The sequence below is a fragment of the Lepidochelys olivacea genome, assembly GCF_965140295.1.
Source record: "Lepidochelys olivacea isolate rLepOli2 genome assembly, chromosome: 5".
Lineage (NCBI taxonomy): Eukaryota > Metazoa > Chordata > Testudines > Cheloniidae > Lepidochelys > Lepidochelys olivacea.
This window is the reverse complement of record NC_140415.1, coordinates 16,824,639-16,848,518: the sequence shown is the minus strand read 5'-3', so window position 1 is coordinate 16,848,518 and position 23,880 is coordinate 16,824,639. Positions and strand designations below refer to the sequence as shown.

Genomic DNA, 23,880 nt, shown 5'->3' with positions numbered 1-23,880 from the left:
CTGGGGGTTAATTTGTTACGCATAAAGGGTTCAAGTTCCCAGGCTCACCTTTGGAAAGACTTTGAGGACAAGTACTGAAAGATTAGATATGGATAATGGTGTGAACGTTTTATGAGACGTTTCACTCACAGGTGATATGATGTTTTTGTCTATCATTTTTCTGTAAGAGTTCATTCAAGAGTGTAATGATTGTCTGGTTTCACCCAGACAGTTATTGGGATATTAGATGCAATGGATGAGGTACACCATATGCTGTGATAAGCAGGTATAGACCCAGGGATCTTGAAAGGTGCGTTGTAGGGCATTTTGACCATCGTAGCAGTGGAGATATAGCTGCAGGTTTTGCATCTCTGTTATTCCAACAGGACCTGGTGCTGTTTTGAGTTGGTATGTCCTGGTATTGCTTCTGAGGATGAGTTTGGTGAGGTTGGGGTGAGGGGGTGTTTGAAGGCCAGAAGTGGGCATTTGGGAAAGATTTCTTTCAGGATGTGGTCCCTCCCAAATGTGGGTTATAACTGTTTGATGATACCTCAGATGGGGTCCAATGTGGGGTGGAAAGCGAGAGCACTAGGGAACTTAAATTCATAATTCTGCTAGACACCAAAAACCATTGGCTTAACCAGGATGCTGACTCTATAGTTCATTACAACAATTTGTAACACACCACACCGCCTGCTACACTTAATTACCCACTTCAAACCCTGCTTAACAATCGAACCTCCAATTGCCCACTTCATTTCAAGTGACCGCTCTAACATGCATTACCCCTTCTGCTTAACATTGTCCCCACTTGTATTTAGCTCAGACACACTGCTTCCAGATCTGAAGAAGAGCTCTGTGTAGCTTGAAAGCTTGTCTTTTTCACCACCAGAAGTTGGTCCAATAAAAGATATAACCTCACCCACCTTCTCTCTCCCATATGTTGGGACCAGCATGGCTACAACAACACTGCAAACGCAGATTCTAAGTCACTTAACCTGTCACCATCTCTTTGTTGTCAGGTTCGTACGACGATGTTGTATAAATTAGAGGTGTGTAGTGGATAGGAATTGGGTAATAGCTCTTTAAATAGTTAGCAGCCTTCTAGTGGGCCTCCCTGTCTTCTGCTTCAGTAGCCACTAGAACCCTCTTAGAGCAGCAGTTTACATATGTAGCTAGGCCTTGCGTATGGTTAATAAAGGTGGGTATTTGGAATCCAACTGGCTCCGTGTGGTTTCCTCATATTAGTAACGTTATGTAGAGAGCAAAGACAACAGACTGCTTGAACAGCGAATTGCTATCTCGGCTATCCACTGGATCGCATGTGTTTGGGGCAGAACACTACTGTGACGACGCACAGGTGGACATGCACAGACACCATGGCCATCAGCAGTGATAGTACTCAGATCTTAACTGCCAAACCCACCAGCCTCTAGACACCGAGTCAAGAGAGCTCCTTTAGCGTAGAGGAAGTAGTAGGCTGCTATCGTTGCTCAGGCCACCCACAAGAGGAAGACCATATAAATTCCTCACCCAATATATTACACTATGCTGCAAGCACCAGTCTAGTGCACAGAACTCCTCCCCAGTGCAGGCCAAACACATGCACTGAGAGGTGTCCCTGGATGCTGGCGAGTGGTCCTCCAATGCACTGAAGGAGGTTGAGGCTGCAGCAGGTGTGTGGGTGGTGCTGGTGGTTGAGTGCCAATGAATTTGCTTGTTGTTACTGGCACTCACATATCAAAAGCTCCCTTCTCGAATGGTTTGTGAAGAATCAGCGTTTAGAAGAGTTTCAGAACCAGTAAAAACAATGAGGAGTCTGATGGCACCTTAAAGACTAATAGATTCATTTGGGCATAAGCTTTCGTGGGTAAAAAACCCACTTCTTCAGATGCATGGAGAGAAAATTACAGATACAGGCATAAATATACTGGCACATGAAGAGAAGGGAGTTACCTTACAAGTGAAGAACCAGTGCTGACAAGGCCAATTCAGTCAGGGTGGATGTGGTCCACTCCCAATAATTGAAGAGGAGGTGAAGATACAAAGAGAGGGAAAATTGCTTTTGCAGTGAGCCAGTCCCTATTCAAGCCCAAATTAACTCCTCATTGTTTTTGTGGATACAGACTAACACAGCTACCTCTCTGATACTTAGAACCGGTAAGATATTTTGTGAACAAAATGTTTCACTGCTCTGGCAAGTCATGGAACACTGGACTCCAAAGCGTAAGTGTCTCTAAAGTCATTACAGGATTTCTCCCTCCCGCTGCCCTCCAATCCCCCAATTTGTTATTCTTGCATGATAAACTATTGAAATGTACTAATTAACAACACAAAATTCATATTTGTCCCTTGGTTGCTTCAGCAGGCTGCTGCTGCTATCACAGGCAGTTCAGGTTTCCAGGATTGCTAAGAGCTACATGGGCAAAGTTAGTTCAGAGGAGAAAACAGAGTTCTTTTGTTTTCCATCCTGCACTTGACATTTTCTTCACTCAACTTCACTGGGCAGTTGTATCTCCACATAAGTATGAAAACAGGAAAGGCTTCTTCTGGGGTTAACAGCAGTCTATGACTAGATTGGACTCTGAGGCTCTGTTGGGAGAGGGATTCGCAGCAAGGGAAAAGTGTTCAAACTACTGAGAAGTTTTATGGAATTCACATCCACCAGCAATAAATACTGGGATCAGCAGTTTAATTAGGTGACACCACTGCTTTGAAGTTCTGTCATTCTGATTACCATTTTTTACCCATCTTTAATGTGATAAAAGATTGATCACACTCTTGGCTTTTGCTCTGTAATTCCTCTCCCACTTCCATCTGTTCCATTCTTCCCTCTGCCCTTGCTCATTCACTGTTCCCAGAGCCTTTTGTCACCTGCAAATGCAGGCATATTTAGCATGTAGCTGTGCAATCTCTTCCAACCAAGTGGGCACAGCTTTAGAACCCAGGGCTGTCATTCCAGTGATCTTGTAACAGCCCAGCATAGCCTAGGCCCACTCCCCATCTCCCGGACTGGCTTGGACAATGAGAAAGCAGCACTCCCAGTGCCCAGGTGGAAGTGGAAATTCTGTAATCCATAAATCTTGCAGAATCACAGTGAGGTGACCTTCACCTTAGAGTAGACTCGTACGGAAGGTCTGTGAATCAAGTAACAGCCAGTAGGATCAAATTGCTTTGACATAAATTGTTCTCTGTAAGTGGGGAAGCTTTGGGGGAAAGAATTTGTTCTCTCCTGCAGTGAATCTAAAAAACAGACGATATCTTAATACTATCTGATACTGGCTTTATGTTTCCTGTACCTATTGTTCCTGGCTTATTTTATCACATTCCTGGTTTTTTGATGTTATTGCTGTTGTGTGCAAATAAATCCAACTTTTCTTTCACCCGTCTCCGTTGGGACGTTACTGATTGTAACAAATCCGTAGCCACCCATGGTTTCATGGTTTTCACTATGCTATACACCATGGCCACTCAGAACTGAACAGAACCATCATCAGGAGAACTGAGATCCTCCTGCTCTATCAATATAGGCTCCACCTCTTGGCACATCTCCAAAGCTATTAGCAGTATATGATCTACAATGTACAGTTGAGTACTTCTCACCTCATGTAGCAGGGGACAGATGTGCAAATGCACAAACCAGTTCATTACAATATTAGCAAATGATACAAAAGAGGAAATGTTTTCTAAGGCTGGTACACTCTAGAATCATAAAATCAAAGCCACAGGGGCTTCCCTGAATGGCAGGAAGCAGGAAAGGTGGCAGCAGCGTCATAAGCATTCAAAAGAACAGGAGTACTTGTGGCACCTTAGAGACTAACAAATTTATTTGAGCATAAGCTTTCATTAGTCTCTAAGGTGCCACAAGTCCTCCTTTTCTTTTTGCGGATACAGACTAACACGGCTGCTACTCTGAAACCTGTCATAAGCATTAAAGAAACAGTCAAAGTTTCAGCGTAACTGCACCTTTAAACCCCCTCCCCCCACCTACCACCCCTGTGGTCTGCTTCAGGAATGCCCGCTCAAGGTCTCAGGCTGTTAGTTGCCAACTTTCTCTGGGAAAAGATCAGTGTTCCTCTCCCTCCAGACCTGGGATTTAGGTGGCAGTCCCCTTGCACTCACTGTGATTCTTTTTGAGCATGTCTGACTAACATCTCTTTTTTTTTTCTCCAAGGGCTATGACCAATGTGTCTCAACGGTTACAAGTGACCCAAACAGCTCTTCCAAAGCAAAGGACCTTTCCTTAAGGACAAAGGCACACACAGAAAACCATAATGGAGTATAAACATACCAGAAGCCACCCATCAGACCTATGGGGGACCTGGCAGGTTCCAGTCTTTCCAATAGTTCAGCAGGGTGGGGGTCCTCCTGGGAAAAAGATCATGTCTGTTTATTGAATCAAACAAATGTCAGATTAAACTCAGCCTTTTCATGCCAGAAGTCACGTTCCTGTTTGAACCAGTATACACAAACTACCCCACAGGTGGTACTTTTCTGGAGCTGTTTATGGTCCCAGTGAGATGGACAGACAGACAGACACACAGTTTTTAGTTCCTGGAGGAACTGTAACCCTCCTTGATGGAGCTGAATTCAATCCCAAATCCACAACAATAGAGAGAATACATAAAATGTAATACAACATGGTTCTCACAGATACTGCATGTGGCTGCAATATCTGTCACAAACTCCCCAAAGGACAGTAGGGCCAGTTTCAGCACTTGTACAGACATCTGTGACAGGGTCATACACTTTATTCTACACAGGACCATAGGGCACACACACACACATACACAAACACAAGCGCTCAAGGAAGACACAAAATTCCCTCCAGGAAGGCAGATAGGCCTGCAACAGAGCACTTCCTCCCTGCCCATCACTCTCCCTTGAACATTGGGATCAGCCTCACTTGAGGCAGGTTCAGAAGAGCTTGGCTTGGACAATGAGAAAGCAGCACTCCCAGTTCCTTGGTGGAGGTGGAGATTCTGACAGCCATCCTGCCAGCCATCCTTAACGTCCCCCTAGGAATACATTCTCATTTTAGACTGGGCTAAGTTTTACATTTGCATTTTAGCTCTGGCCTTCTCACAGCATGAAAGGGTTTTATTGAAGCCTTTACTCGAAACATAACTATTCAACATTTCAAACTTTCTATCTTCCACTGGCCTGGATGACCCAGGGGGTGAGTTAATGGACTACATGGCCTTTCATCTGCAGGCCACTGGCTCCAATTCAGCTCAGCGATAAGTGAAAGTCTTTACCCGGGGATGGCTGTCGACTGGCCCGTGCAAGGTGGGCTTGGTTGTCTCAGACTAGTTCCCCATGGATACATCACACAAGAACATCACCCCAGTTGTCAGTTACATTAGGCCTGGGCCTGATCAGATATGGAGAGACTGAACTACCAAATCACACCTACAAGCATTTGCTGCAAGTCAGGCAACTGGCTAGGGTACAGATGGCATATGCTGTGCCTTTTTGGTGAGCTAGCACCTCTCACCAGCATTAAATTCACTTACACCATAGGAGAAAGAAGGACCTTTTATCACAGACTAGTGCTAGAGTCCCAAAACCTGGAGCATGGTATTTCCCTACAGGCCCTTCAGGCACAGAAAGAGTTGATTTAGTGGTGGAGCCCATAACGGATGTGTTCAGACAACAAGCAGCAGGAATTTCCACCACAAGCAGCTTGGTCGTGAATTTTATGGGACCCGCAGAACATTCTTCTCCCGCAGCTTAGGCGCGGCAAACCTGGAGAACTGACCAAATAGACGAGCAGCGTATGAATCTTGCACTCCTACTTCCTTCTACCCGCAGTCTTGCTGTGACGCAAACTGTGCTAAGCGTGGCACTTTGCACCTGCCAATTCCAGAAAGACTCCGGAAGCAGAGATTAATTGTTGAAAGCTATTACTGGAACTCTGCTTCCGTTGTCTCACCTCACAATGAACCCGCCTTTCCTGCGGCTCGTATGATCTTCCCGAAACAGCACTAGTGAGTAGAACTAATAGATTCCTCCTTGAATCAATAGAGCTTAAGCTAGAGCAATGAGCTGGATTTGCATATGGCTTGCAAGCATGATCTGACCTGTGCTTTGGCTTCCCTGTCCCCGTCGTCCCCCCCCCGGCTTTTTTATATGCAAGATGAGGCACGTGGATATTCTAAACCACAAGAACTGCTGGAGGCTCACGAGCAGTTTGGGGGGGTAGGAATACACTCTCCCCTTTCCAAAGATAACAGCATTTTAAAATTAATTGATGTTAGAGGTGGAAAAAATAATTTAAAACCATCTAATCCATTCCCCCAGGGGACCAGTGGAGGATTGTTCTCTATGGTATGTAGCTTGAAGGTTCCTTGGAGATCCTGGATGAAATCTGGCCCCAAGAAAGCAAATTCAGCTTACCTGGACTCCTGTCATCATGATGGCAGGGCTAAACCTGAGTGGTGCTGGGACCTCAGAGTTTGCAGTGTCTGGAGCAGGGAGGTGAGCCCAGCCAGTCCTATGGGACAGGAGCCACAAGAGCTGCCATGCAACCCTTTGAAACATTCGAGCAACCCAATTTTGGCTCCCAAGCCATCAGCCAAGAACCCTGATTTATTTCTCTGCTCAAGCCTCATACAGGTCTATGCCCTACTTAAATTCCACTTAACCCGACACTTGGAGGACTTAAATGGAGCATGGCCCTTTGCACAAGGTGAGTTTCACGTGAAGAAATAAACATATTCCTAATCAGGCAAACACATTCAGTGAGTTGTATATCTATAACACCTTCCATCCAGAGATCTCAAAAACACTTTACAAACATTAACTGATTCTCACAACAGCCCTGTGCAGTAGGAAAATAGCATGTTCGTTTCAAAGATGGATTAAGAGAAACACAGGTTAAGGCCAAAGTTGGCACACTGTAGATGCCGAAACAAAAGTACTCTGAATTACAAATGTTAATGGAAGGTGTTTCAGCCCCTCTGAAAGTCAGGGCACTTTTATTTAGGTGTCTAAATATGGATTTCAGTTGCTCATCTGGGGCACCCAAGTTTGGAAGTTTTGCCTTATGTAAATTGCCCACAGCACAAGAATAGAACCATAATCCTAACTCTGAAATCCTAGCTCCCTGCTTTAACAAGGTCACAATTCCTTTTCTTTGTTTGTTTTAAATATTTCTTAAAAGGAAGTTAAAATGAGATCACAGTTGTATTTTTAAACACAGAGTCTCTGGCCATTTGCAAGGGATTCCTACCATTCTACAGTCTGCACCTCTGGCTCAATATGTGATTTATTTTTATACATTAAATAAGGTAAAGTGACTTGTATGGTGTAATGATTTAAATATTCTCCTTAAGCATTAAGGTTCCTCTGCATAAACACATCTTTGAATAGGAATGCATTGGGGGAGATCTCTGCCTCAGAGTGAGGGGCACTTCAATGCCCCAAGGGAACTGAACAGTTTGAGGTTGGTTGATACACTCATTACGGGTATGTCTATACTACCTGCTGGATCAGCGGGCAGCGATCGATCAAGCCGGGGGGGAGGGGGGAATTTATCGCGTCTACTCTAGATCTTAGATTGATCCCTTCCCCCAGCGTAGACCAGGCCAGTTTCCTGTAGTCTGACCAGTGGTGAAGGGCATTTGACTGGGAGTTCAGTCTCCATCTAAGGCCTGACTCACAGCGAGGCTGAATATCAGGACAAGGGAAAGGTATATAGGGATGAAACTTCACAAAAGGCTGTTTTTCATTATCAAGAACATTGGGCCCAATCTCCAAGAGGTTGAGTTCCCGCTGAGGACAACAGGAGGGGAGCGTGTTCAGCATCTCTTAGAAGGCTCTCAACACCATGTAGGACTAGGTCATTGTTAGTCGTGATGAGTAAACCACAAAGAGTGGAGAATTTGAGTCTGGATCCTTCTCAGATGTATCCATATCGCTGGTCTCCAAAAACAAGCTGGAGACCTCATAAGAAAAGGCTTTCTCATGAGACGCCTGGTATTTCTGGCTACTTATCCTGTGGGAACTCTGAATAGCACAGACCTATGATAAACTAGATGGATATGTGAGAGATACACCCAAGCATTTCAGAGCCTCAAAAAAAGGTTTGGTTCTAAAAATGGACTGTGGCTCCAAACAGGAGACCGCTGGGGGAGGTAAGGGGATGGGAGGGGTTAGAACTGGTTTACCCAACTCTAGGGCTACTGACTTCAAGGACTTTGGCCCAGATCCTGAAAGATATTTAGGTGCCTAACTCAAAATGGGAATTAGGAACCTAAACACCTTTCAGGATCTGAGCCACTGTTACGAGTGCTGTCAAGTGCCAGTGGCAATGGGAGCATAATACATGGTGTGACGACGCTGCAATTAGACACCCACGGCTGGCTCAGGCTCATGAGGCTCGGGCTAAGGGGCTGTTTAATTGCCGTGTAGATGTTGCAGTTCGGGCTGCAGCCTGAGCTCTGGGACCCTCCCACCTCGCAGATTCCTGGAGCCCGGGCTCCTTCTAAGCTCAAACGTCCACATTGCAATTAAACAGCCCCGTGGCCCAAGCCCCACAAGCCCGAGTCAGCCAGCAGGCCAGCCATGGGTTTTTAACTGCAGTGGGAGACACACCTGAAGACTGTAGTTAGCGGTGGATAGGCAGGAGCAAACATAGAGGCCCACAAAAGGTAAGTGAAGGACATAATATGATATATTGCCAAAGCATTCACTATTGGAAGATCCAGCCAGCTAAAGGGTTGTCACCCAGATACTCTGGGGAGGAGGGTCTTATAGTATCTAGATAGACAGGAAAACGATTATTTTTAACATTTCTATTTATTCAAGCTACGTCTGTCTAACTTAAATTTAAGATAGATAATACACTGGTAGGTGCCTAAGTGCTGACTTAAACTATATCATGTGTTTACATCATATTCACTTCAGTGGAGGTCAGTAAAAGCTGGGCATTTGCCACATGCAGCATTAAACAGAGCAAATCACATACTCTCAAGTCAGAATGATTTATGACTAAAAACAAAACAAATAAAACCTAGAACTAACAGAACTGTTTCTGAGAGAGAGAGTGTGCTCCCTCTATAAAACAACCTTGTCGACTCCCTCAGCAGACCGAAAGAATCATATGTGATGGTATAGTGCATAAGAAACAGAATCATAACACCTCCCATTCAGTCACATAGCTGTATATGCCTCATGTAATAGCAGTTGGCTTACAGAGCTATTTGCAATATTTCCCATTCTAGTTATAGGAAACATCACAATAAAAGGTAATAGCAACCCACATATGGTGGTGTATCCACTTTTTTTAAATATCACCCTCTATACCACACTGAGCTGGATAATAGCGTTTCACTGCATTGAGAATACTGTCAGAGAAAAACTGACAGACAGAGCAGGAACAAGAAGAGGGGTCATGGAGTAAGGCAAACTGAACTCAATTTGGTTCTACGTGGGCTTGGCCGTATATGTCAAAGCTATTTACAAAACCAGAGAGATACAATGACAGAGAATGTTTGTTTATCATGGCTTCTCTGGCACCAATCCCAAGATGTAGGCACCACATATCTAGACTTGGCAAAATTCAATTTTTTTTAATAGTTTCAAAGAATAATATCAATGGTTATTTTTAAAATATTCTAATTTTTATCTATTTAAATTTTCACAGTTGAGCAAAATTACGGGTTTTAAGCATTTTTTAATTTATTTACATTTTCATTCAATTTTATGGGGATGGGGGAAAATCAGACAATTTATTTAATGAATGGTCATTGAGATTCAAAAAGTTGAAGTCTTAAAACCATTAAGATACAAATTGTTATCGTCGCATCCAAAATATACAAAGTAAATAGCCTTAAATCAAATTCTAATAAGTTATCAAACAGCATTTTTCTTACTTTGCCTAGCTGTAAATTTCAATTCTTATCAATGGAAATATGTTGTCATCTGTCTGTGTGTGTGTATGGTGAAATCGATGTCAACTGACATTTATCAACAAAAAAAAAAAATTTTCCTAGCCCACTCGTATCTTTTAAAAAATACTCACACAATGACAAAAATTATAGTCTCCAGTAAAAGTAATTCAGACTTTCAGGTACCCACCTACACCATTCTGCAGTTATTATACTGCCCACAAGATAATCAAAGCTCAAGACTCCAGCTGTGCCTTCCTAGGGCCTACAAACCCACTGCCAATGCAGTCACCTCTTTCCCACAAAGAAACCCAGATGAGTTTAGCAGCATCCTGGAAGGGTGAAGACAGCAAAATACCTGGGCAAGACAACATGAAATAAAACAGAGAAACTGCTCTGGACAAACCCCTAGAATTGAAAGAGAGCAAGAATAAATTAATTAAATAAATAAACAACACAAAACACCATAGACAGTTATAATGGAGTCCAAACCTGAAACTCAGGTACTCCTACAGGACCCAAATGTAACCTAGATTGTAATCCTTTAGGACAGGACCAGGACAATGATGCCATTGTGTGTGGCTAGGGAGCTACCCGAGGGGAGGGCAGGAGGAGTTGATGCCTCTGATCTCACTCAGGATTTTTGATAGAGTGGAAGCTTTAGTATGCATCTGGAACACCATAAGAGCTCTGCCAGTTGAGGGAATACACTGGATCCATGCCCTTTCCAATCACTGCCCATCCCTCCTTTCCCAGCTGTGTGGGCCCCTCCACAAACCCTCACTGGTGGGCTTTCCACCTCAAGGCCCTACACATGGTCTTACAGCACCAGCAACCAGCATAAACCAGTGCTAGATCTAGCCCATCTTGGCTCAGCAGTGCCAGAGAAGGCATAGTACTCTGCCCAGAGACTAGTACAGCCATTCAAACTATAAAAATACCATGGATTTAAGCAATAGACATAGGACACTCTGAAGCGAATAAGCACCAAGGAGAAGGCAGGGGAAGAGGAATCATTTTAGTTGGTCCCAACGGACATAACCGGGAGCAATTTGAAGGAATATGGCAAAGGGTCAATATCAGAAAAAATTCTTAATAGTCTGTGCAGCCATCTTCCCAGGAAAGAAGTGGAAATCCCATCATTTGAGTCCTTTAAAGCTACGCTGGACAAAGCACTGTAGAATACAGACTGTAGGGAACAATTCTGCTAGATGACTGAATAGGACTTATCTCTGGTTTCTCTACAGATAGCATTGAAAAGATCTGTGGGATGAAAGTTACTGGGTCAGCTCATCCCCTATAACATCAGTGACCTTCACCTGGAACTATAGGCACTGACTTATTTTTCCAGGTGGGCGCTCCACCCCGAGGCCACATCTCCACTCTGCCCCTTCCCCAGAGGCCCCGCCCTCGCTCTGCCTCTTCCCACCCCTTGCTCACTCCTCTCAGCTCCCTCCCCTAAGGCCCCCCAGCCCACCTTCAGCTGGCTCCTCTCTATCCTCCTCTGCGTGCATCCCACCAGCCCCCAAACAGCTGACTGGTGGCCAGCTGTGGCTAGTGGGTGCTGAGCACCCCATATTTTTTTCCCCAAAGGTACTTCAGCCCCGAAGCACCCACGGAGTCGGTGCCTATGCCCGGAACAGTGGATTTTGTCAGTTTCACCTGGAAAACTGAATTTTTACATTTTTTTTTTAAATGGGGAGTGCCAACTCCTAACTAGAAATGAATGGGGAAGGAGGAGCAATTTGGAGGAACTCTTCCAAAAACAGCCTGATGAAAACGTTTTCTCGTTTGTCTGGTAAACATGCAGCTTCACAGCATCCTTGGAACTGTACCATTTCCCCCAAGCAAATCTTTAAAATAAATGAGAAATTGGCAAAAGATTAGGTGTGGAAGGAGTGAGGAATCTAAAGAACAGCTGGAGAGTGCTGATTGATGTCACGTTGTCTCATATGCTGCCACTTCATATAGCAGTGCAACGAAGCAGTGACTGCCTTAATGAAAAAAGCCCCGAACAATACCCAGCCTTGAACATCACAGTCCCATATACTGAGAAGCTTATTTCATTTTCAGCTGTGGCTTTTGTGCACGTCCTCTGACCTCAGCCTCTACCTATAAAGTCCAATAGTCAGGTGTATCTATCACTGCGGCCCTGGGGGTTAGCAGAATCAGGGTGGGATTGTTGCTCATGTCTTAATTTCCTTCTGCATCTTTGAGGGGTCATATTCATGTCATTAGAATATAAATAGGGCGTGATTAAAACATGACATTCCATAGGAACTCCCATTAGCTAGCATCCTAGGAGGAGGATTGTCTTATGATTAAGGCACTAAAATGGGACTCTGGAGACCCGAGTTCAGTTCCCAATTTGTCTATAAACTCCCATGGATATCTCATTCTGTGGCTCAGTTCCCTGCCTGCAAAATGAAGAAGATGCTACCTCCACGTCTTGCAGTGGTGTTTTGAGGATAAATTCTTTACCAATAGTGAGGAACGTTTTTTCAGATACACAGATTAGATAGACCTGCATACAGGGACAATGGATTGGCCCTAAAATAATATGTTGCCTGCTGCTGTATTGTGGGAGGGCAGAAGGCAAAAAAAATCAACAGCCCACATTTCCGTGTGAAAGGTGCGTGATGCTTATGACTCCATGGCTCACTAGAAAAGTTTCCCCATCTCCTCAGACATTTTCTGTTTGTACTCAAAATCAGAGAGTGCAGGAATGACATTTCTTCAGAATGCTCAAAGCTGATAAGGAGATTGAACCAAAAAGCAATGAGGAAAACTGTATATAGCCCCAGGAGAAAAGAGAAAGATGGCAGGGATAGTATCATGGTACAGATTAATCTGCCACCAAAACAGGAACAGACAATGACAAATGGATATCTTCCACGGTTGTCTGCAGTGTTGTAACAATGTGGGTCCCAGGATTCATGAGACAAGGTAGGTGAGGTAATATATTTTACCTTCTCTCAGAAGTTGGTCCAGTAAGAGGTATTACCTCATCCACCTTGTCTCTCTAATGAGCGATGGACAGAGGTTACATAGTGCAGGCACACTAAGTTCTGTGTTAGGCTGGCTGTGCCTACTTCCAGCAGATATCCTTGGGTCCCATCTATTTTTTTCCTCTTTGGCAATACTTGCACATTAGAGACTGATGTGCCAATACGATACTTTGCTTGGCAGAATTAGATTTGTCTTTTTTTCTTCATAATTTCAGATCAATTTTTATTGTAAGCATTTTTTATTTATTTTGATTTCCTCAATTATGCAAAATTATGGGTTTTAAGTAGGGCTGTCAAGCGATTAAAAAAATTAACTGTGCTGTTAAACAATAATAGAAGACCATTTATTTAAATATTTGTGGATGTTTTCTACATTTTCAAATATCTTGATTTCAATTACAACACAGAATACAAAGAGTGCTCCCTTTATATTTATTTTTTATTACAAATATTTGCACTGTAAAATGATAGAAGTATTTTTCAATTCAGAAAAACATCCAAAAATATTAAATAAATTTCAATTGGTATTCTATTGTTTAACAGTGCGATTAATCGTGATTAATTTTTTTTAGTTAATCACATGAGTTAACTGCAACTAATCGACAGCCCTAGTTTTAAGCTTTTTATTTTTATCAATTAGACCTTTCACAACTGCAGGAAATTAAGGGGTGAGTGGCAGACAATTATTTAATGACAGTAGATACTAAGAATCAGAAAGTTTAAGTGTTATTTGTAACACACCTAAATCACATAACTTTGTCCATAACGTCTTCAGTTCCCACCGCTAGGAGGTTCGAGCTAATAAATAAATAAAATATCTCGGGTCTTTTATTGCAGGTACTGGAATTAGTAATTATTTGCTAGAACCAGCAGATGTTTTCAGATTTCAAAAGCTCTCCAGGGGTGGCAGGTGGAGCCCCCTTGCGGGGAGACTAGCCCCGGCGCTGCCCCTTCTGCCCACCCTTCCCCTCGGCCAGAGGAGCCCCAAGCAGGCCAGAGTCCCAAGCTCCCCTGCACAGAGTTCCAGGCCTCGCTTCCCCTCCCCAGACTCCAAGCTGCCCAGAGAAAAGTGTGCGTTTCTTTTCTCCGGAAGATGCTTTTGCTGTGCCCCATGCAGGTTCCAGGGTGGCTGAAGAGGTGGTAGCACATACCGCCTCCTCAGCCACCCCGGAACCTGCATGGGGCACAATAAATCAAAAACTTCCCTCCAAAACCCCCCAATCAGGGGTGCAGAGGCCACGGCAGTGCCAGAGGAGGTTGAGCCTCCCCTGGCCTATACCACCTGCTGCCCATGAAGCTCTCCAAATTTAAGCTTATATCCTTTTTGTAGTACAAAATGTTGAGCTGCCGAAGTCAGCCTTTGAGAGGTGCATGCGATATTTGTCTTGACCTTTTCTGAACACACTAAATGATTTTGCCATAGGCACTGAAGTTACGGGCACTGCAAGTGCACGCAATGCCACACTGGATATGACAGGCAATGACAGGGTTTCAACCTCTCCAGTTAGGCTGTCATCACAAGGCACTTCATACTCTATGCACAAATCAAAATCGTGCTTGAACTCTTCTGCCTTGCAAGGGAAAATATGCAGACTATTTTCATAGTCGCTAAAGTTATGAGAAATCTGAGGTGTGACAAATGGATCAAACACTTGACAGTTCGCAAAAAGAGATCCAGCTCCTTAGAGTCTGTCTGATACATTCCAGGTTATGGCTGCCTTCAGTTTGCTTTGAAATTCTGATGAGAAAGTATGTGTTGCAGATGAAAGGAATTGCCTTTTGGAGCCCACTGACCTGAGTTCCACTTCTTTTAGGCATTAAGGTACATCAGCAGGAACTTGTAAGTCATAGGTAAGCAGCGTATCAAGGCAATGTATGAAAGGTGTATTTGTTTTCATTTGCAAATGAACACTGTAGATTCCCTCCCCCCCAAAAATACACAAAGACAAGGTAACTTGCAGTACTGTTCTTGCTGATTTCCATCATCCTCGACCACCTAATATAGTTTCATTGCCTTCTTTGAGGTGAATCCTACCGCTTCTTCAATAAGAAAGTCCATCACACTGTCCCAATGCACATGAATGATTTTGTTGCCTTGACCCAGGAAAACTAACACAACAGCACAACATGATAGGGCGCATGCTCACGTTGTTGAAAGGTAACTTTAAAAGACCCCTTGCCTGTTGGCATGTTTAAATTTCACCAGAAAATGTACCGCAAATTTGTTCATGTTGTAGAATGCATCAGGGTTGATCGCATGATCAATGGCTATACACAGAAGATAAGCAATCCATGGAATGTGCAGTGGATGTGGATATATTTCTTTCGAGTCCTTTACTAAGCATGGCATGTATATTGTGGAGTCACTGTTGACTGATACACAGTATTCCCACGCTTGGCTGTATTCTCACAACACAAATTGAATCCAAATTGACATGACCCCTGCATTGCACTAAACAACAACACAACATTTCAATAGAATCGTATTCATGGTTTTATTTTTGTCACTGTAGAACACTGCAAGGATGTTAATTGCTGGCGGTCTGGAAAACTCTGGGTTTAATCAATTACTAAAGAGAATTTCCGACCATTCAAAAGATCCTTTATTGTAGCTCGGTGGTGAGCAAAAAACTTCAGGTGGGTATTTTTCTTCCAGCTATTGATGTTCCGGGCAAGTGCACGTTGCTAGTGCATACTTGTGAAGCAGAGCTAATAAAAAGCTCCAACCCCATGGGCAGTATTCATTGGAATTGGCTCAAAGCACAATACACGTACCAGATCGTGTGGAAAATCTGCAGCTTCTTCCTTCTCTCATTCTTCCTAAATACGATTCTATCAAAGCCTGGCTTACCTTTGCTTGACCCTCTTTTATTGTCAAATGAGATCTACTGTTTAGATGATCAGCAATACTATTGATCTTTCCAGAGATTTCTGTTTTACCAACTTTGCAGCACAAAATGTCCTTATCTCCCTTTCCAGACTTATTCACAGTTTTAAATTGGAGGTCAGGCTATTCACTAAAATATTCCTCTAGGGCAGTGGTTCCCAAACGTGTTCTGCCACTTGTACAGGGAAAGTCCCTGGCGGGCCAGGCCGGTTTGTTTACCTGCCGCATCCGCAGGTTCGGCCGATCACGGCTCCCAGTGGCCGCGGTTCGCTGCTCCAGGCCAATGGGAGCTGCTGGAAGTGGCAGCCAGTACGTCCCTTGGCCTGCGCCGCTTCCAGCAGCTCCCATGGGCCTGGAGCAGCGAACCGCAGCCACTGGGAGCTGCGATCAGCCGAACCTGCGGACGCAGCAGATAAACAAACCGGCCCGGCCCACCAGGGGCTTTCCCTGCACAAGTGGTGGAACAAGTCTGGGAACCGCTGCTCTAGGGTTTTCCTTTTGTGACTCGTTACTAATATAAAACAACAAATTTGGCCTCCCCTACTATACTAGTCCAGTTGAGGCCACATGACAAATGTAATTGCATTCGTACTCTTTCTGAACTTCGATCCCAGAGCACTGTTGTGTTCATCAATCGGATCTGCAGCTCCAATACTGTTTGGCAGCCACTGTTGCCCTTTGTTACTTGGTTGCCACTGTTCCAGTCCCGCTAAGTGCTCCTATCCCAGCCAGGAAGGTGCGTGCTGGGACCACTACAAGGAGGATGAGTCCCTGGCTATGGGGGAGGCCACTCCGTTTCTGAACAGCTCTGGCCCTGGAGCAGCAGATGGACCCCAGTACTTCAGGCTGATGAATGAGTGAACGGGGACATGGCAGCTGGGCTGCAGAGGGCTCCCTGCACAGCTGAGGGGCCAGGATACCAGATTCCTGCAGGCACTAGGTCAGAGGGAGGCTGTGCTTACCTACTACTATCCAAGGATTTTTTTTTTTTGTCAATGGCTGCGTATCACGTGAAATTGACGCTTACCAACCACTAACAATTTAGCATCCTTCCAAGCCTAATGAGAAAGAAAAGGTTAAGGGGTGATTTGATTACAGTCTATAAGTACATGAGGAACAAATATCTAATAATGAGCTCTTCAATCAAACAGAGAAAGGTTTAACACAATCCAATGATTGGAAATTGAAGCTAGACAAATTCAGGTTAGAAATAAGGTGCAAATTTTTAATGGTGAGAGTAATTAACTATTGGAACAATTTAACAAAGGTTGTGGTGGATTCTCCATCACTGTCAATGGTTTAATCAAGATTGGATGTGTTTCTAAAAGATCTGCGCTAGGAAATATTTTTGGGACGTTCTATGGCCTGTGTTATATAGGAGATCAGACATGCTCACAATGGGCCCTTCTGGCTTAGGACTCTATATTATTGCAGTGCATTGTGTCTGCAGGTGTTTAGGTGCAGAAGGACATAGGTTCGTAACGAAAACTGTCCAAAACGTGAAACCAGACAAAATTTACCTGGGTTTATTACAAACCCAACAGGCAGGCCATGCTCACCAGGCTCTCTCTGACTTGTCAACAATCCTCAAAAGAACGGCCATACTGGTTCAGACCAAAGGTACACCTAGCCCAGTATCTTATCTTCCAAAAGTGGCCAATGCCAGGTGCCCCAGAGGGAATGAACAGAATAGGTAATCATCAAGTGATCCATCACCTGTTGCTCATTCCCAACTTCTGGCAAACTGAGGCTAGGGACACCATCCCTGCCCATCCTGGCTAATAGCCACTGATGGACCTATCCCCCATGAATTTAGCTAGTTCTTTTTTGAACCCTGTTATAGTCTTGGCCTTCACAACAAGGAGTTCCACGAGACTGACTATGCGTTGTGTGAAAAAAATATTTCCTTTTGTTTGTTTTAAACCTGCTGCCTATTAATTTCATTTGGTGGCCCCTAGTCCTTGTGTTAGGAGGAGTAAATAACATTTCTTTATTTATTTCTCCACACCAATCATGATTTTATAGACCTCTATCATATCCCCCATTAGTCGGCTCTTTTCCAAGATGAAAAGTCCCAGCCTTACTAATCTCTCCTCATAAGGCAGCCGTTCCATACCCCTAATCATTTTTGTTGCCCTTTTCTGAACCTTTTCCAAGTCCAGTATATCTTTTTTGAGATGGGATGGGCACATCTGCACACAGTATTCAAGGTGTGGGCACACCATAGATTTATATAGAGGCAATATGATATTTTCTGTCTTATTATCTATCCCTTTCCTAATGGTTCCCAACATTCTGTTTGCTTTTTTGACTGCCACTGCACATTGGGTGGATGTTTTCAGAGATCTATCCACAATGACTCCAAGATCTCTTTCTTGAATGGTAACAGCTAATTTAGACCCCATCATTTTATACGTATAGTTGGGATTATGTTTTCCAGTGTGTATTACTCTGCATTTGTCAACACTGAATTTCATCTGCCACTTTGTTGCCCAGTCACCCTGTTTTGAGAGATCTTTTTGTAGCTCTTCACAGTCTGCCTGGGACCTAACTATCTTGAGTAGTTTTGTATCATCTGCAAATTTTGCCACCTCACTGTTTATCCCTTTTTCCAGATCATTTATGAATATGTTGAATAGGACTGGTCCCAGTACTCCTTGGGGACACCACTATTTACCTCTCTCCATTCTGAAAACTGACCATTTATTCCTACCCTTCGTTTCCTATCTTTTAACCAGTTACCGATCCATGAGAGAACCTTCCCTCTTATCCCATGACTGCTTACTTTCCTTAAGAGCCTTTGGTGAGGGACCTTGTCAAACGCTTTTGAAAATCTAAATACATTTTATCCACTGGATCCCCCTTGACAACATGCTTGTTGACCCCCTCAAAGAATTCTTGTAGATTGGCGAAGTATGATTTCCCTTTACAAAAAACATATTGAGTATTCCCCAACAAATTATGTTCATCTACGTGACTGACAATTTTGTTCTTTATTATAGTTTCAACCAGTTCAATCCTCAGCCATATTACAAACAAGCCTGGGTTTCAGGAATTGTTTCAGGGTAGGAGCCATACAAAGCTCAGTGGTTTCCACCCAAAATCCACTGAAAATTTGTCACTTTAGGCTGAATTTTGCTTTGAGTTTCCAGATTTGTTAAATGAGGAAACTCAGAGTGAATACCAGGAAGAAGGAAAGGACTGTTGAACCTCCTGTTATCTGAAATCACCCTGCTTCAGATATCTCTCTTCATAACATCCATCCCACAGCCTCCAGAAAGACATGCCCTCTCACTATATAAATCATACATGTACTGTGGAGACTTCAGAACTCTACTCAAATACACTCAGAAAAGGCCCAGTCTAGTCAAACAAGCATGGGACTAGATACCAGAAGTTCTAGGACAGAGGTTCTCAAACTTCTTTGTTGCACCACCACCACCCCCTTCAGAGATTCATGCCCCATGTGCACAACCCACTCTTTTTCTCCTCCTCTCCCCATCAGACCCTTGCCCAAGCCCCCTGCTCTGCTCCCCCCAAACTCCCTTGCTCCCACTCTCCCATGTTGCCTGATCTATTGATTAGGTATCAATTACACGGGCCATTTAAAACATTTAAAATTCCCAATTAACACTCCAATATTTGGCAGGTTTTTGTCCCAAGATTGGGCCGAGTATTGTCAGAATTACTGTTCAGGTGGGAGCCCCAATGTACACAGCAGTGACCACAACACTCACACTCAGGAAAAAAACATTTGAGGTTGCAGAATTTGTATTATTACTATGATTAGTCCTATAAATAAACAATCCAAACAAGTAAGACGAAGTAATACAATCCTGTAGTTATGTCCAGCACCATTACATGTGTATGCTCACTCTATCCTTAGGGAGGACTAGAAGGGTTGAGACAGATCCTTTATAGACCATCATCCAAATTCATGAGTGACTCCTCCCTTCTTCACCATATTTCACCCTCATAACATTGGGGTGCCCTTATCCTTCAGATTAGTATATTAATTAGTTTAAACTCATTAGCATATACATAAAAGTTAGTTACCATAGCTACCTGCTGTTAGGCATCTGCTGATATTTACCCACAAAATATCTTGCGGTTACCTGTCAGTAGTTTTATGCTTAGTTTCAGCTTTTTCCAATATTGCAAAACAAGCAAAACAAAGTCTTATGTCATCTTGTGACTTAAGGTCACTACTAGTTTACTTACTTATGCTAAAACTATAGAGCAACTTACTTCCTCTAAGGCTGCAGGGGCTTACTCTTATGCTAAACACTTAAACTAGTTCTTATAGCAGGGTGGGCAAACTTTTTGGCCCGAGGACCACATCGGGGTGCAAAACTGTATGGAGGACTGGGTAGGGAAGGCTGTACACATGTCCCCAAACAGCCTGCCCCCCCATCTGACCACTCCCACTTCCTGCCCCTGACTGCCCCCCTCAGAACTCCCCACCCATCCAACCCCCTCCCCCCCACACACCTTGTCCCCTGACCGCCCCCTCCCGGGACCCCCACCCCCTCACCACACCCCGGGACACCACCCCCTATCTAAACCCCCCCTGCTCCCCATCCCTTACCCCCCCAGAACCTCTGTCCCATCCAACCGCCCCCTGCTCCCTGTCCCAACTGCTCCTTAACCAATTCCCAGCCCTCTTACCATGCTGCTCAAAGCATGTCTGGCAGCCGTGCCGCCCAGCCAGAGCTAGACATGCCGCTGTTCTGCCCTGCAGGAGCGTGCAGCCCCGCCACCCAGAGCGCTGGCAGCATGGCAGCAGCGTGACTGCAGGGGAGGGGGGACAGCGGGGCAGGAGGGCCAGGGGTAGCCTCCGCAGCAGGGAGTTCAGGAGCCAGGCAGGACAGTCCCACAGACTGGATGTGGCCTGCGGGCCATAGTTTGCCCACCTCTGTCTTATAGGCCTGGACCTATAGGTATCTTGCGTTTCTGCATTCTTATTCTTTTCTTTCCCCTTATAACCAACATGTGGGCTACGGGGGATACACCCAGCCTGCTGCACCCCCTCCCTCCCTGTGGTGGGCCACGATGCCTACCAGGGTGTGCCTGCTGACTCCACTCTGCTGCTGCGGCCCAGATCCTGCTGCCTGATACCACCAGCCCAGTACCCGGGGCTCAGGCAGAGCAGGGTGTGAAGTGGGAGGGGTTGGGCAGTAACAGGCTCTCGGAGGGAGTGGCCTAACTCTCCAACCCCTCCCCTCCAGGGCCTTACTTCCACACCAGACCAGTAACAGGCACTGCAGGGGGCGGGCTTGCTCTCCAACCCCTTCCCCCTGGGACCTCCACGTGCATGCTGGCTGCTGGCATTGCCTCCCCACAGGCAGGGGCACTGTCTCCACCATCTCCCCCCTGATAAACTGTGAGAATGTGCTACTTCACATCAGGTCCTCACGCCCCCCTGATAAACTCATTGCCACTCCTGGAGTGGGGAGGTGCCCTCCAGTTTGAAAAACTATGTTCTAGGAGCTCTAATCCCAACCCTGCCAATGACTTACCACGTAGCCTCAAACAAGCTTCTTCGTCTCTCCAAAGCCACAGCTTCCCCGCCTCATGAATGAGGTTTGTCATACTGACCTGTCACAGGGTCTTGTCATTTAACTGATATTCATACAATGCTTTGAAAGTGTGAAGTGCTGCTCATAATTAATAAGCGGCCAGGATCTTTCATGAAGGGCAGCAGCAGAAATCAGCTCCATGTTGTAAGTCACTGATGAGGATTTATTTAAGAGGATCCAATCATTAGTTTTACACATCCAGAGACACGGCAAAGAGGAGGAGGTGTAAAAGACTAAGCCTAGTATTATCAAACAACACTACGGTTAGGTCACTTATCTGACTGTCAGGCACCTGTAACTCCCTGTAAAAAACAAATCACCCAATTTATTTCGGTATCTAATTTTAAGCACCCAAATTGACCAAAAGTATGCCTTAGCTATAATCATGTTTTGCTCCAGAGCCCAGAACCACCACTGGAATTTATTAGTTAGATAGATCGATCCATCATAGTAGGTCATCTCGTCCATCCCATCAGTGCACGGTTGTTCCCAGAAGTACAGAGAATACTTGACACCCAACAGCTTTCAGGTGCAGATGGCTGACAGTTTGAGTCCTTCACTGGGGCAATTAAGAGCCATAATAGTAACCGTGTACAGCTACGAACTGGTGGATCACTTACACCACATCATAGTTCAGCATTCGTTACTCTAAAAATGTGCCTTTCCTACACAGCCAGAGAAGTACTAAAGCGCCTGCAAATGAAATGTCCGAGGTAATGCTACACTCATAAAGTCACCGTTCATTCATGCACACACCATTTAGACATTTGCCAGTCAAGCAAACAGAAGTATTCATACTCTTTAGTGTATGCGAGGAACCACAAAAGGCCTGATTCTCTACACACTTACAGCAGTGTAAGTCAGGAGTAACTCCACTGAATTCAGTGGAGTTAACTGAGTTATGGAAGAGAGGAATCAAGGGGATGACAGCCCACAGAAGGGGATGACAGCCCACAGAAGAATTGGAAGCAGAGTATAAGAAATATTATAATAGAGGGATGTGGTGCCAGTAGACTCATCCTCATCATTCCCCAACAAGCCTTTTAAAAGCCATCCTCATGTCAATGCCTCTCACAAGATAGCATGCTTAAAGACACCAGTTATCACCTCCCTTAGCCACTACAGCACATCCTACAGGTGCTCTGATGCTATTTTTGCCTTCTGTTAGCAGCAGCATTTGTAACTAGAGCAGGAACACCAGAAATGTATTTAGGATTTCCATGGAACAAACAGAGCTTGTGAAAATGATGGGGCCCTTTTCCCCTAACATGCCAGGCCATGCCCCCAGCACACACTCCCTCCATCCAGCCTCTCCTGCGCTGCACCCCACAGACCAAGGAGTGGGCTCTGAGTCCTTTCTCCCTGGGGAATGGGAAATACCACCTCTCCACAGAGACCACTGTCCACACAGCCAGATAGCACGTCTCCAGTGTAGCACGGGGGGGGGGGGGGGGAGGGGGGAGGACCGACTGGACTATTTGCCCCCACAAAGTGATAAATACAGCAGCCCCATCACCCCACCATCGCACTGGGGCAGAGGAGGGACTACAGCGCTGCATTGTAGAGACCCCGCCAGGGAAACTCATGTCATCATCCTTGCTTTAGCTCTCTCCCCATCTCCACTCCTGTCCTGGGGGGGGGGGGGGAAGGGATAGGTGGGCCAGGCCAGAGGCATGAAAGCCAGAGAAGGTCCGCTTCCCACCTAGCAGTGAACCCCGAAGAGGGCTAGAATCAAAGGGCTCCAGGAGCAAGCGAGCTAGACTCAGGTGCTGGGGAACAGCGCGAACTGCTGGGGAACAGCGCGAGCTCCTGCGGATTCCCCCCCTCCCGCGGCCGGAGGGGCTGCCTGTGGTCGCCTCTTTCATTACTGCGGGAGGGGCAGCCCCTCAGCCCGAGCCCGCCCGGTGCCTTCCGCTACCTGGGGAAGCACATCCCTGGCACAGGCACTTACCCATGGAGAGAGAAGCACCCGCCGCGAGCCCAGCCGGGAGCGCGCCTCCTCGGACGGGGCTCGCCTCGCTCCTGCCCCTCCGTCCGCAGAGCGAGCCCGAGCAACCCGGCACATCTGCCCCGCTCGGCCCCCGCAGCTCTGCCTCCCGGGGCCCCGCCCACCGCCTGACGTCAGGGCAGGCCTGTCCGTCACGCGGCGGCCACCTGCCGCTGCAGCTCCCCCGCGGGAGCCGCGCCGAGCGCCCTGCAGGCGGTGTCCGCGCTGCCCGGCTCGGTCTTCCCCAGCCTGAGCCCCGCTCCAGGGCAGCCACCATAGGTGGGTTTTCAGCGCCCCCGCCTTCGGATCTAGGGTGACCAGACAGCAAGTATGAAAAATCGGGAGGGGGGGGGGTAAATAGGAGCCTATATAAGAAAAAGACCCCAAAATCGGGACTGTCCCTGTAAAATTGGGACATCTGGTCACCCTATTCGGATCGGCTGGGCCGGATTCTGCTCTCATTTACACCAGCTCCTTGGACTTCCCTCGCACCAAGGGCAGGGCCACCAGCTAGCCCGCCCCCGGAGAAATAACGCATCCCGCGGTT

The 23,880-nt window shown here is 45.6% G+C and overlaps 1 protein-coding gene across 3 annotated transcripts in view; it reads right to left on the bottom strand.

Annotated features, from left to right (window-relative positions):
* MAPK4 (mitogen-activated protein kinase 4) overlaps positions 1-23,427 on the bottom strand; it is a 156,129-nt gene extending 132,702 nt beyond the window's left edge. For all 3 annotated transcript variants that reach the window (XM_084627804.1, XM_084627802.1, XM_084627801.1), the window contains exon 1: positions 23,298-23,427. The gene's annotated coding sequence lies outside the window, so the exon portion shown is untranslated. The remainder of the gene's footprint in view (positions 1-23,297) is intronic.
* Positions 23,428-23,880: the final 453 nt, after the last annotated feature.